This window comes from Artibeus jamaicensis, unplaced genomic scaffold (genome assembly GCF_021234435.1).
Source record: "Artibeus jamaicensis isolate MK-2021 breed Jamaican fruit bat unplaced genomic scaffold, CSHL_Jam_final scaffold_461, whole genome shotgun sequence".
In the NCBI taxonomy this organism is placed as follows: domain Eukaryota; kingdom Metazoa; phylum Chordata; class Mammalia; order Chiroptera; family Phyllostomidae; genus Artibeus; species Artibeus jamaicensis.
In genome coordinates, this window is record NW_026522045.1 from 154,341 (window position 1) to 169,824 (window position 15,484).

At 35.9% G+C, this 15,484-nt stretch overlaps 1 pseudogene; it reads left to right on the forward strand.

Moving 5' to 3' along the window:
* Positions 1 to 10,448: 10,448 nt before the first annotated feature.
* On the forward strand, positions 10,449 to 11,309 carry LOC119064195 (protein SET-like; annotated as a pseudogene).
* The last annotated feature ends 4,175 nt before the right edge of the window (positions 11,310 to 15,484 follow it).

The following is a 15,484-nucleotide window of genomic DNA, read 5'->3' on the forward strand; positions in this document are numbered from 1 at the left end:
CTGGTGTGGTTCAGTGGATTGAGTGCTAGCCTGTGAACCAAGGGGTCGCTCATTCAATTACCAGTCAGGGTACGTGTTGAGGTTGTGGGCCAGGTCCCCAGTTAGGAGCGTAGGAGGGGCAACCACGCATTGATGTTTCTTTCCCTCTCTTTCTGCCTCCCTTCCCCTCTCTCTAAGAATAAATAAATAAAATCTTTTAAACGAAGTAAGGAAAAAGCAGTAGTACCATGTTGGCTGTCTAGTGACCTGTTATAATATATTTAAATGGTCGTGAAATATTTATTTATACATTTAGGTCAAACACTACCATTACTACCCCTACTAGTAGTAATAATAATAATAATAATAATAACCCTTATACCAACATCAATACTGTTAGTAATTGAATCCTAGGGTTAATGTGAAGATTAAATAAAATACAGATTGCAGAAATACATTAATCACAATTCCTGGTCTCTATTAATTGGTTAATGAATTCTATTTTAATTTTATTACAAACTTTTGTCTATCCCAGACCTACGTTTGCAGCATTTCCCCTCATTCCTGCCACACTCCCACCAGATTCTATAGCCTTCACAATAAAATATAAAACACTAAGCATGTCTTGCAAGGAAATTCCTGATTTTGTGCCTGCCAAATATTTCTTCTTTCAAGGACATTTTCCCTGACTCCTCTAAAACTAAGGTATGGTGCCTTATTATAAGCTTCCATAGCATCCTTGATTTTCCCATCAGAATACTCACCACAGCTCATTCTTAATGCTTGTTTAGTTATCTTCTTTGTTAGATTATATCTTTCTGATCATGTTCTTGTTCATTATATTGTCAATATCTAGTATTCAGAAAATACTTAGCATTTCCTCTGCTGGGCTTCTAGCATGGGCATGTCTTCTCTGCATTTATAATGGGCTCACTAACAGCTCTACCTTCTCCCAGGATTGCTTGAGAGGACCAGATGAGGCAATTCATATGAAATAGATAATATATATAAAGTACTGAACAAATAAAAAGCATTTGAATATTTACATATAACCTTACACAGGGTTAATAAATCTTAATAATGTAGAAAATTGTAATTGAATTTTTAGATTTATTGAATTTATTGGGGTGACATTGGTTAATAACATTACATAGGTTTCGGGTATACAATTCTACAATACATCGCCTGCAATACTGTATTGTGTGTTTACCACCCTAAATCAAGTCTCCTTCCATCACCATTTATATCATTGGGTTTTAATGGGAAAATGTTAATGCACATTCTCTACTAATATTTAGTAATTATATTTTTCAAAAGCTATCATACATTTATAGCAGTCAAACTGTTTATAAGTATAATTCAATACATGATAAATTCATGAACATTTCTTATCTCCTAGAACAGATGTTTATTTTACACATCATCATAGGCATTCTCTGGATTTTTACAGAATTAATTCTGAATAATTAATGAATATAAAAGAGTTAGACAAGTACTATAGCATGCTAATGATTTGTTTTAATACCAATTAGAAAAAATAATCTCTTTGGCCTACTAACTTGGAATATGTATTGTATTGTTAACTTTTAATTTACAAATGTCTCTAATTATTAAATGAATATATTGAGATAAAGAACAAATAATTTGTGAAGGTTATAGTTTGTAGAAAAAACAGAAATGCTTTGATTTGACAGAATCATTAGCTGTCTCAATAAGCTCTTGCAAATATATTTCATTTATAGAGCAGTGTTTACATAATGTTTTCATATTTCCTAAAAAATGGTATGATAACTTAAACACTAATGACTAAGAATTATATCAACTGCAAGTCTTAAATAATTTTAGACAGAATTAATATGAATTTAATACAAACAGAATTGATGGGGCAGGTAACATTCATTCATACTTTATAGGTCTTTCAAATGCATGTTGTCTTCATTATTGTGCTTCTAAGGATCTTGCTCAATTTCATCTCGACTATGAGTTATTGGTGCTGGTTCAAAGTTTCAGTCGTAAATTAAAGGTGAAAGGTGATATAGCACTAAATGAAAATTCTTTAAATATGTAGACTGCCTCTGTGAATTTAGCTAAGAAAAACAACTTTTTTTCTTACACTGAAGGATGAGAAAAACAATTTAACAGTTTATTTAGCCTTGACTTTGTTAGGCCTTAACTCCAATAGAAAAGGGAAAAATCTTTTTTTAGAAGGTGAAATTCGCTTAGTAAACAGTTGAAACATTATTTAGACTTGGCTAGAATTTTGTAGGCATTTGCTATGATTTCATCATGAGGGAGTGTTTCTGTCCTTAGTTATATAATCCTTTGTTTGAAAAACATGAACTGAAAGTACATGAGATGTCCTTTTCCATTGTTCATCTGCCAATATGGTCTTTTTCTTAGGATGGCATTGATTCTACAATGATGAGAACAATGTAAATTATGAATTTAGTGGGAGAAGCACTGGATTGTAAATCAGTTAACTGAATCTGAGACTTAGTTGCCACTGATTAGCTCTGTGACCTTAGGAAGACCCATATTCTAAATGAGCTTTGAGTTTGTTTTTCAATCTGTAAAATGGTGATAATGCTTACCTCCCAGGACTGTTAAGACAATTAAATAAAATAAATAATGGGTGTGTACCTTATAAACCATGAAATACTATACAGGTACAAATAATTATTTCATAGAAGAGTAGTAATTTTGTTTCACTGATAAATAAATTAAAATGGTGGTTCAATTAATTCATGGCTAAATAAACCTTACTTTGTATTTTGGCCTACTCATTTCTAAAGGCATTGAACCAACTTTAATGTAATTATTTTTTTAAAAAGTCCACTGTCTCAGGCAAAATGTGCTACTTATGCTCATGCACAAACAATGAGTTAATACTCAATGAATTACAGATGACCTGTATTTTATTATGCTTTAAAAAATCTTTTAAGTTTGTTTTTTTTTAGTTTTACAATGCATTTCTATACTTTTGATTAATCTTAGATAATTTAAACAAGATTTAAGTGTATATTAGGAAGCATGTTAACACCAAAATTGTGTCTTTAGTGAACTTAGATGTTTTTTCTCTGTAAAATCTAATATACCACTATCACCATAATCCTGCCCTTGAAGCTGTGGTGCCTAGTGTTAGTGATTTGTCCTCTCAGAACCAAATCCATTGCTTTCATTATGAAGCACTGAGTCATGAATCTAATTGTTGTTAAAAAGGTAAAAAGTCACAGACCTGGCCCAAGCTTATTTACTTAACCATGGCTAGAATCAGGAATCTGCCTTTGTCACAGACACATGTGGGAGGGCTGAGGCATCAGGGCATGAGAGAAGAGGCTGCTAATGCTACCTCTACAGTTGGAATCATAGCTAGCTATCCCTACAGCTGTCCCTAACTTCAAGTGGCTGGACCTTGACCACTACAGGGCAGCTCAAGACCAGGAGGAAGTGGTTAAGAAACCAGCTAAGAGTGGTTTTGCTTTGGTGGTTATTTTTTCAAGGCCAGGATGCAACTTACTGGCCATTGAAGTTACTCCATGAGGAAAGTGGTGTCAAGCTATATGGGTTCTTCAATGTCATAATATTAATGGGACAATCCACAAATATTCAAAAGACTCAGAAGTTTTCCACCTCCAAAGTCTATACCAGATAAGTCTTTCATATCATTGCTAATCTCTTAAATAAGAACTTGTGGGCCTACATTCCCTTGATTATTCTGCACTGTACATTCCTAAAGGCAAATATCATAATTGTTAAACACAAATGCATACTTTTATACAATAAAAATACAATGTCAGTTTCCCAAAAGGACAGGTTAGATACTCGGTCATTTGGATCAAACCCATGGGCTGAAAACAACTCTGAATAAATCACCTTAAAAGCACTGAGGAGTTGAAATGATAGTGTAGCTATGCCAGGCCAACTTTGAGGGAAATTTGAGTCTAAAGAGACTGAAGTATTATTTGAATACAAAAGTTGCTTTTAGCTCTAAGACACTGGAACAGTAATGGTGACTGAAGTCAAGGTGGAGGGAACATTATCTAAATATACGTACAGGATACCTCTTCCAGAATTAAACTGAGTGCCAAAGGGCTACGCTTTCTGAATTAGGATAAACCAACAATAATCTGTCAGCTCCTGATCCTCTCCCATCCAACAAGCCCAGAAAAAAGCTGCTCTGGACTTAAAAAGATCAGGGGAAGGAAAAGGAAGGGGAATGAAATACTTCTGTGAAGATTTGGTCAGAAACCTACCCTCATATAGAATGTACCCCAGGAATATATAGCAAAGATGTGCAATGAATTTGGTTTGAAGTGGCCTCCTATTGATGCCATTGAAAGGCAACCAGAGGGAGTAAAGAACACTTATTACAAGTCTCAGGGAATATCTACAAATAATTTTTAAGTGTAAAAAATAGTAAAATAGTTGAAAATAATTAAGCACACAGGGAATTTTTGAAAAATATCAGATATGGACAAATTAAATCACATTAATTGGTATTTTGATGAATATTGTGATAAAATGATATGAACCCATTATGGTGTCCTAACTCTTAATGCACAAACTGTGTAATGATATAAATCCTATGATCACCACTTACATATTTATCTACAAAAAGTCAAAAACAAACATTCTTTAATAATTATGTATCACAGAGATAGTTGTGTTGTTATATGCTTTTTAGGGGAATGTTGAAGATTAGCTGCTATCACTCTGATACTAATTATACAGAAAAATGTTCTGCTTTAATATAATGCTTAGTGTTTCTGAAACAGACATCTATGCTTGGTATATAAACAGATATTTCCAATAATAGTTATACAGAATCTTTGTCTGAATTGTCTGTGTGTTCCATAATATTTAGAAAAGATTAAAAGATAAATGCACTTTTCATTTTTTAAACTCCAATGTAGCTAGAGCAGAAAATAAAACCAAACAATTCAAGTCACAGTAATGGAGCCCTCACTCAAATCCAACACGGTTACTATAGTAACTTAAATTTGGAACATTATAATAAAAGTAGAATGAACAAATAATTTCAAATGCTGTATTAATCTTTTGAAGTATGGAGAGGGAAGTTGCTGTTTGATATTTGAAAGATAGTAGGTTGCTATTAAAGTTTCTTGTCTCCTTTTTGTCTTGTCTCCTTTTTTATATAAATGTAGAAACCCGTGACTTCAAGAATTAATTACAAGGGAAGGGAACTGTTAGTTTTGCCTGTATCAGTCCTTCTAAGGCTGATGACAATCCCTTTATATGAGCAACTTGTAATTACCTAAGGGAATGGAGGGCATATTGAGTGAAAAAGTACATTTACAAATGACCTCAAGGATTTAATTTTGACACTTCCTTTTTCTACTTTCTCCATCACCTGTCTGGCCTTCAGCAGCCTGTTCAAGTCTACCAGGGATCTGCTGTGTGGCTGTCTTCTTCACTTGTTAATCTAGTCACTCTGCACTCAGCAGTGAGACTTAAGCACCATAGGGTGGGACAGAGTCCTTCCTGGGTCGTATTGTTTCCCCTCAGGCTGCTGCTGCTCCAAAGGGAGTGGTCTGCTTGAGCAGAATAGCTTCAGCCTTATGGGGGATGACTCAACACTGGGCTCCTGGAGGCTATTATCTCAATTCTCTTCCCAAAGCCACTGTCTCCAGTCGCCCCTCAGGCATCTCTAATCCACTCTGCATCCTCCCACCATTGCCTGAGCCCAGGGTAAGTGTCTGCAAATAAAAATTTATGCACTGGCCCTTTAAATGGCTCTTTGCATCTACAGTTGTCTATACCTGGCAGAGAGCAACCCTGCTGCTTTGGATGTTATATGTGTACTTACCAGGCTCTGGTGCTCTAGGCTAGGGATCTCAGGTTGAGGTTTAGGATGCACCCTTCTCAGGGGCATCCAATCAGCCACTTAGTTATCCTTCCAGCACTTCAGTGGCCACCTGTGGTTCCCAGCCAGCCTTCTGGAGTTTCCACCACACTCTCTACCAGTCAGTTTGTGCTGATGCCAATTCTTCTTTCTATCCATGGTTATAAGTCTTCTCTCTCACAATTGTTCAGGGTTTTCTTTGTTCCAGATGATTTGTCCATAATTTACTTGTAATTCCAGATTGGCCCTGGAAAGAGGTTAGTGTAACTTCCACTTACTCCTATGCCATCTTGGATTTCTCCCAGTTCTAATGTGTTATTATTTGAATTATGAAAAAAGAGCTTGTGAATACTAACTGATAAATATGTTCCTTTATGTGTTTATCATATCTACCATATTCCACCTTTGCCCATGCCTTTAATTTGCATGAGTAAGTGTGCTTGTTAATATAGTTAACATAAGAAACAATAAAATAATAAATATGTCACTTGTACATGCATAATTCTTATTCTGATGACATTTTTCAAACCCATGGCATTATTACAAGTACTCTTTTTCTCATTTACATAATGACAAAATAACAATAATAGTGCATGCCTGAAATATGAACTATATTGTGATGAGAACTTTAATAACCTAAAAAACTCTAATAAATCTTGATTGTGTTTTCTGAGTAGTTCATTCACTTTTGTTGCTGAGATCATCCCTGAAATGCCTAATGATGTGACACCTATGTGTAAAATTATCATTCTGGAAAACACTTCATAGAAAAACAAGCTTGTACAATTGGAAGGGTCCTTAAAGATTATTTTCTATTTTACTGAAGATGGATGCATCTTTTCACAGTGTCCAAAATGTTCATATGAGAGCCCTGGCTGGTGTAGCTCAGTGGATTGAGTGCGGGCCTGCGAACCAGACAATTGCGGTTCGATTCCCAGTCAGGGCACATGCCTGGGTTGCAGACCAGTTCCCTGCAGGCCAGTTCCCAGCAGGGGACGCACAAAAGGCAACCATACATTGATGTTTCTCTCCCTCTCTCCTCCCCTACCCCTCTAAAGAGAAATAAATAAAATATTTAAAAAATATTCATATGACAAGAAGTACTTCCTACCATATATAAAATGTGAATTGAATTTGAAAACAGAGGTTCTCATCTTAATACTATCATATCAATACCCTATCCTGGAGTTTACCACAAGGAAAGACATTACATAACTTGTAAGATAAGTGATAGAATAATAAATCCATTTATTTCTGGTTTATTGCCAGTTTAAGTAACTAATCACCAAAGTAGTCTCCAATGATGATTACCTTCTGGTATTTACACTCCCCTCTCAGATTGTACCAGAGTTGCTCTGTGTGAGCAATCCTATATGGCAGAAGTGATGGTATGTAACTTTTAAGCTCAAGTAACAAAAGACTATGACTTTTGTCTTAGCCCTTTTTTCCTCAGAACACTCACATTGGCAAAGCCAGGCCATTCAGTAAGCATCCCTGTGGAGTGGTCCAGGTGGCAAGGAACTGAACCCTCCTGCCAACAGCCATGTGAGTGAGTCATCTTGTAAGAGAACCATACAGTCCTAATGAAGTCTCCAGACCTACAGTCCTGGCTGACAACTTGACTGCAACCTAATGAGAGATCTTGAGCAACCACCCAGCTGAATTGCTTCCAAATTTCTGGCCATCAGAAACTGTAAGATAATAAATGTTCATTGCTTTACCTCCTAAGTTTTAGAGTAATTTGACATACAACAATGTATAATTAATATAGACTATTCTACCTCAATATGAAAATATAGGTTAAAATATATTTTTCAGAGTGCTCCTTCATTAATCTTTCACTACCTAACTATATCTAGAATAAAAATTAAGCTTATTCTCAGAATGAAATGTCATTGTTTCTAACTAATTTTGCAAATACAATTACTATATAACCAACCAAGATTTATCAACAAATAAATAATGTGGAGGAAAAAGGGGGTAAGGGGGAACTATTATTGATTAAAATGGATGAGACATAAAGTATGAAATTTTAGCATTTATTGTTGGAAAATATGACACATTTCCCAAATTTCTCCTAATGAAAATCTAACTTTAAGATGTTTCAAGGATGAACAATTTTCCAGTGCTCATCCAAAGTCCAAGAGATTGTATTTTACATCATAAATAATTCTATTATTTATTTTTAAAGTATAATTACAAATAGTCAAAGATAAATAAAAGGATTAAAGTGAAATGGCACAGGAAGATCACAATTTGTCATATCTCCCCTGCTCTAAACACATTGCAATTCTACTATATGGATAGAGATAAAAATAAGAAGACAACTAAGCTATAAAACAACAAAAACATCTCTGTGGATCCAAAATTAAACAGAAATAAAAATGATAGGGAGTCCTGGAGCCACAGACCTGTTAGTTCTAGATCTTAGAAACAAAGTAGGAATGGCCAGGAGTTTGTTGCCAGTGGGATAACATGGCCTAAAAGGGCTATAGAAATAAGAAGGAAAATGAGCAAAGTTAATTGCTTAAAACCAAGGCTTAGGATGGATTTATCATGCTCTAGTAATGAGGCTAAAAAAAAAAAAAAAAAAAAAAAGAACAACTACCTGCAGATATAGCTAAAAGAAACTACAAGTCTTGTGAGATGAGAGGTCAATATGGCCTCTCTTTTTGTCCAGTAAGTTTAGAAACTGGTCTGATCAAGATTTTGAGCATGTTTAGAATAGTAAAAGAGGAGGAAATAGAGAGAGAAAAAGGAAGAAAGAAAGAAAAAAGAAATAAAAAGAGAAAAGACAAATCATATTTATGAAAAACAGGAAATTAGGGAATAAAAACAAGCAGAACTGAAATATGGATAAGCAAATGTGTAAAAGAATCAAATGGAAATAACAGAAATAAAAATTCTAATCTTTAATAAACAAAGATAAGTCAATAGATAGGCTGAATAGTAGAATAATTTAGTGAATTAAAAAGTGATACTGAAAAATTCATGGGGTATAAAGCACAGAGACACAAAGAGAAGAAAAACATGACCAAGATATAGAGAATAGATTGAGATACCACAACATTCCGTTAATAGAGGTTACAGGCAAAAAAAGACAATTATGCAGAATCAATATTTGTAACATTTATAACTGAAGTTATTCCAAAATCTAGACACAAATATTTACATGGCAAGTACACTCTATGTACTAAGTCAGACACATATAAATAAATTACATATAGGCAAATAGTAATTAAAAAGCATAACATCAAATATAAAAATAAAGTAATAACAGTTACTAGTAAATACAATATACTACCTTTTTTATATAAATTTTTTATTTTCTTTTTAATATATTTTTAAATTTATTTTTATTGATTATGCTATTACAGTTGTTCTATTCCCCCCTTCATTCCCCTCCACCCTACCCCCGTCCCCACCATTACCCCCCCTTTAGTTTATGACCATGTGTCTCAAGTTCTTTAGATTCTATATTTCCCATACTATTCTTGCCCCCCATCTATTTTCTACCTACCATCTATGCTACATATTTTCTGTAACTTCTCCCCCCTTCTCCTCCTCCCACTCCCCTATTGCTAAACGTCCTTGAGATCTTCATTTCTATGTTTCCACTCCTGATCTAGCTGTCCTTTTAGTTTGCTTTTGTTTTAGGTGTGGTTGTTAATAACTGTGAGTTTGCTGTCCTTTCACTGTTCATGTTTTTTAACTTCTTTCTCTTAGATAAGTCCCTTTAACATTTCATAATCTGGCAAAGGAAATAGACTTTCGGGAAATCCAGGAAGCTCAGACAGTCCCAAAGAAGTTGGACTGAAGAAGAAACACACCAAGGCACATCATAATTACATTAGCCAAGATTAAAATGAAGGAGAGAATCCTAGAAGCAGCAAGAGCTAAGGGGACAGTCACCTACAAAGGAGTCCCCATCAGACTGTCAGCAGATTTCTCAAAAGAGACCTTACAGGCAAGAAGGGGCTGGAAAGAGGTATTCCAAGTCATGAAATCCAAAGACCTACAACTGAGATTACTCTATCCAGCAAAACTTTCATTTAGAATGGAAGGACTGATAAGGTGCTTCTCAGATAAGATCAAATTCAAGGAGTTCATCATCACCAAGCCCTTACAATATACTACCTTAAATAGGAACAAAAATCAAGCTGATCAGCTCTGCTCTTGGCAATAATGAATTGATACCTGGAAACAAAGTAATATTTTAACTTATTAAGAGTAAGAACTGTTCTTCTAATTTAAACTACCATTCAAAAATGATAACCAAGGAAGAAAAGAGGGGAGGGAGGAAGGAATAAAGGAAGGAAGGAAGGAAGGAAGGAAGGAAGGAAGGAAGGAAGGAAGGAAGGAAGGAGGGAGGGAGGGAGGGAAGGAAGGAAAGAAGGAAGGAAGGAAGGAGGGAGGGAGGGAGGGAGGGAGGGAAGGAAGGAAGGAAGGAAGGAAGGAAGGAAGGAAGGAAGGAAGGAAGGAAGGAAGGAAGGAAAAATAAAGTAATGAAAATGTTGTATAGAAAAACACAAGGTTGGATTTTTATCAGAACTTTGAACAGTCTTATAACTTCCCTTTGGTTAGATTCTTCAACTTTTCTCACAGCATGGCCCCCAAACACCAGTCTTTGCTCCCACCCCTAGTGAGGAAACCGAGACTTACTCCTGCCATGAAGCCAGAGAAGAAGTCAACTTTTCAGGACTTGCCAAAGGAAGAAAAAGAATAACAAGAAGCAATTGAACATATTGATGAAGTACAAAATGAAATAGACAGACTTAATGAAGAAGGCAATTAGGAGATTCTGAAAGTAGAACAAAAATAAACCAAATCCACCAACCATTTTTTAGAAGAGGTCAGAATTGATTGCCAAATTCCCAAATCTGGGGGGCAACAACATTTGTCAACCATCCACAAGTGTCTGCACTGCCTGGAGTAGAGGATGAAGAAGTGCTACATTATTTGACAAGAGTGGAAGTGACAGAGTCTGAAAATATTAAATCAGGTGACAGAATAAATTTTTATTTTGATTTCATCTGAGAGTGGTGATCCATCTTCAAATTCCACTGAAATCAAATGGAAATCTTGAAAGAATTTAATGAAACATTCAAGTTGAATACAGAATAAAGCCAGCAGGAAGAAGCAGCATAAGGGATCACAGAACTTTTTATCTGGTTTACTGACCATTCTCATGCAGGTGTAGATGGGTTAGGAGAAGTCTTCATAGATGATATTTGGCCAAACCCACCCCTGATATGGATGATGAAGAAGGGGAAGGAGGAAGAAGAGCAGGAAGGAGAATGAAGAAGGGGAAGGAGGAGAAGAAGGAGAAGGAAGAAGGAGGAGGAGGGGGAGGAGGAGGAGAAGAGGGGATGTAAGATGTTGATGAAGAAGGGGATGACAATGAAGGAGAAGAAGATAAAGATGATGATCGGGGGAAGGAGAGGAAGGTGAAGGTGACAATGACTAATGGAACACTGATGGATTCCAATCCCTGTGAGCAAGTTGCAGTCTTTGTTTCCACTCTTGTGCTCAGTCTCCCTGTTTTGAGGTCTCCTTTCTCTCCTTTACACCATGGTTCTTACCTGATTAGGAGGGGATGTACTTTGAGCAGAATACAGTGGCAAAAGAATCTCTGCTTCTTCCTATTACAAACTCATTTTATCCCTTCCTATGTTGACAAAAACTTTGTGAAATCAACAGCATGTGCTCTGTGGGAAAAAAAGAAAACCCTTGCACTTCCTTAGCTCTGCTGGAAGCTAGAGGGTGCTAGGCCCCGCTGTAGTAGTGCTTGGTATTCTAGCCTTTTTTCTTCATTTCTCTGTATATTAGGAGGATAGATTACACTGTGTATCTATGAGAATATGTACAGTTAGCATCTACCAGAATGTATCTGTCTACTTTCTCTTCTTTAAAAAAAAAAAAAAGAAAAAATAGGGAGGCAAGAGGAGTAATTGGAAGCCACACTAACCTCCTCCCAGGACAAAGCTGGAATTACAAATAAATTGTGGAGAAAACACTAGGAAAAAAGCAACAGAAACAATAGCAAGAGGGAATCCTTATAATCTCAGACAGACAGAAGAATCAGCTTCGGCACTGACTGACTACATGTACACATCAGCATAAAAGATGTGGAGGGCAGAGTGGCCCTCGATCAACCAAATGAAGGGAAGGATCCACCAAAGAATGACCCAACAACAATCAAAACCCAATCATATGTGGAGAGCCAACATAAATGGCATAAAGGGCATCCCGGGAGCATCAAGTTCATGCGATCAAGGAGACAGCACCACTGAGTCTCACAGGTCTCCTACCATAGAAATTCACACCACAAACTCAGGAAAACCTCAGATATTTCATGCAGCAATATTTTCACTGATATGTCTATCTCCTACAGCAAGAGACATAAAGGAAAGAATAAACAAATGGAAATTCATTAAGAAAATGTTAAGAAAACTTCAGCAAAATGAAAAGGGAATCAACTGTATGGGAAACCATATTTTCCAGTGATGTCTCAGACAAGGGTTTGATCTCTTAAATATATAAAGAACTCACACAACTCCACTCCAGGAAGACAAATAATCCCATTAAAACCTGGGCAAAGAATCTGAACTAACAGTTCTCCAAGGAGGACATGAAGAGGGACTAGAGACATATGAAAGCTAGTTTAGCATCACTAGCCATCGGAGAGATGCAAACTAAAACCACAATGAACTGCCATTTCACACCATTCAGAATGGCCATCATTAGTTTTGGTTAACAAACAAGTGCTGGAGAGGATGTATAGAAAAGAGAACCCTAGTGCACCGTTGATGGGAATGCAGACTGGTACAGACACTGTGGAAAACTGTGGAATTTCCTCCCAAAAAAAACAAAAAATGGAGCTAGCTTTTGATTTGGCAAATCCACTGCTGGGATTATACCCTAAGAATACTGAAACACCAGTTCAAAGAATCCTATGCACCCTGATGTTCATAGCAGCACGATTTACAATAGCTAAGTGTTGGAGAAACCTAAGTGCCCATAAGTAAATGAGTGGATCAGAAACTATGGTGCAGTTACACAATGAAATACTATACAGCAGAAAGAAAGAATTAACTCCTACCCTTCATGACAGCATGGATGGAAATGGAGAGCATTATACTAAGTGAAACAAGCAAGGCAGTGAAAGATGAATACCATATGATCTCACCTATAAGTGTAACATAATCAACAAAACAAACAAGTAACCAAAATATAACCAAAGACATTGAAATAAAGAAGAAACTGACAGTAACCAGAGAGGAGAAGGAAAAAGATAATGGGGGAAAAAGGGAAGGTCCATCATGGAACCTGTACAAAGGACACATGAACAAAACCAAAGGGGGGTGGGTTTGAGGATGGGAACTGGGGATGGCTGGGGCAGAGGGGAGTGGTGGGGAGGCAATGGGGACAATTGTACTTGAAAAATAATAATAAAATAAAATAAATGGGGTTGTAGAAGATCAGCAAAGGGCGTATTTGAGATTTTTGGGTGTGTTAAGTAATCATGTTGACAACATGGCTTCTCCTTTTGCATGTTTAAAGAACATCCTTGCAATTTACAATGACACTTTTAAAATAAATTTCTCTCCTAATGATGCCTTGAGCCCTGCTATTTAATGGGTGAATCAGCAGAACATGTAGGATCTTGTTCAGAATTAACATTTCTCTATTGTAATTGTGTTCCTATTTTTAAAATTTCTTTTTGTTTCACTGGAAAGAAAAGATGATGTTCAGTTTTAAATGTTAAATGTGTACAAGTTGCTTTGTTAGAATAAAACTGAATGTGTACACATACACACACACACACACACAAAGAAAAACACAGGGTTGAACAAAAAGTTGTCAATAAAATGAATTCAACTTTTATTACAAAAATAAAATATTAACTATTTTTGAGTTTTAGACAAACATTTCATATAACAGTAGCAAAAATGGGTTAAATCATATTAAGGTCCTTGTCATCAAGAGGTAGAGAAAACCTGAAGGACTTGTTAGGAAAAATATGAAAAATTTAAACATTAACTTACATTTCTACAAATGTGACAGACAGACTGAATGACCTGAAAATTCCCCAACCTTTAAACATCTAAAAATGCTGGATAAAATATAATAAACATTTTGCATACCTGTGGTCCAATGAAAGGAAAGAAAATCATCAGTGGCAAAGAATTCAGCCTCTGAGCTAATGTTGTAGTAGTGTTGAGGAATGTTGCTGGTCAACACAATACAGTAGTTGTGGTTTTAATTTTCATTACTTGTTTCATCTATTTTAGGGAGTTGGCTCACGTGATTATGGAGGATGGCAAGTGGAAAATCTCCAGAGTTTTCTGGTAGGCTGGAGAATCAGTGAAGAGCTGGTGCTGTAATTCAAGTCCAAAGGCCAATATGCTGAAGACCCACAAGAGACCCAATTTTACAATTCAAGTATGGAGGCCATCTGTTGCAAAATTCTCTTTTGCTCAGGGGAAGTTGGTGTTCATTTTATTCAGGTCTTCAACTGATTGGATAAGGCCCACCCACATTATGGAGAGTAATCTGCCTTGCCCAAAGTCCACTAATTTATGCGTTAACCTCATCCAAAAACACCCTCACAGAAACATCGAAAAAGTTTGACCATATGTCTGAGCACTGTGGTTCAGCTAAACTGGCACATAAACTTAACCATTACAGTTGACTAACTCAATAGTCATTTCCAGCTCTGTTCTCCTTTGCCTATTATCTACAAATATGAGAGAAACTAGAAAAATAAATGCTTGCTTTTCCAGTCTCTAGGAATGGTTTATGACCTAGATCTGGTCATTAAGCCTTAACTAGAAGTTGATTGTGGCAAAAGGAGTGGCTTCTTAAATAGTATTCATTCATTCATTCATCCATTCATTCATTCATTTGGATAAAAGAAAGATGGTTATTGCTGCCTGTCTCCTCTTTCATCTGCCTTTAATATGAACATGATGGCTGGAACTGTAGCAAATATCTTGCAACCATCTATTTGCTACCTACAGAGGATGGCATATTTGAAAGAAATAAATCCTGGGATTCCGATGCCATTTCTGAGCAACAGCGTGATCCCTGGCCTGTGATTGTGACATGAGATTGTCTTTATGAGTTAAGCCACTTTTATAACCAGATATTTTGATACTTGCAACCAAAGCATTTCTAGCTGATACAGTTTTGAAGGGGTGTTCAAGAAAATAGATAATTGTACAATAAAAAATGTTTTCGACCTCACTAACTAAGAAAAGTTACAACATTCATTGTTAGTGAGAATGTTTTTGAAAATGGTCATACACAATTGTTACTGAAAAGAATGTGAAGTTTTGCAACCTTTTCAAGAAATAATCTAATAATATCCATTTAAAATATATATGTATGTGTTTACATGTATATGTGACTGTATACATTATTTAACCAAGAGATTTCATCTTGGGGAATATAGCCTAAGAAATAAAAATTACCTGTAGGTAACTGTTGGGAAAAAATAATTCTCTATAGATCTCTCACAATCCTGCACCGCTTGCTGGGAATGCTAAAAACATAAAGGCCTAATTGCTCTATAATTGGTTTTATTTTTCAGGTTATGTTTGCAGTAGGCAACCTCAAAGAATGATGTACTGACTGTCA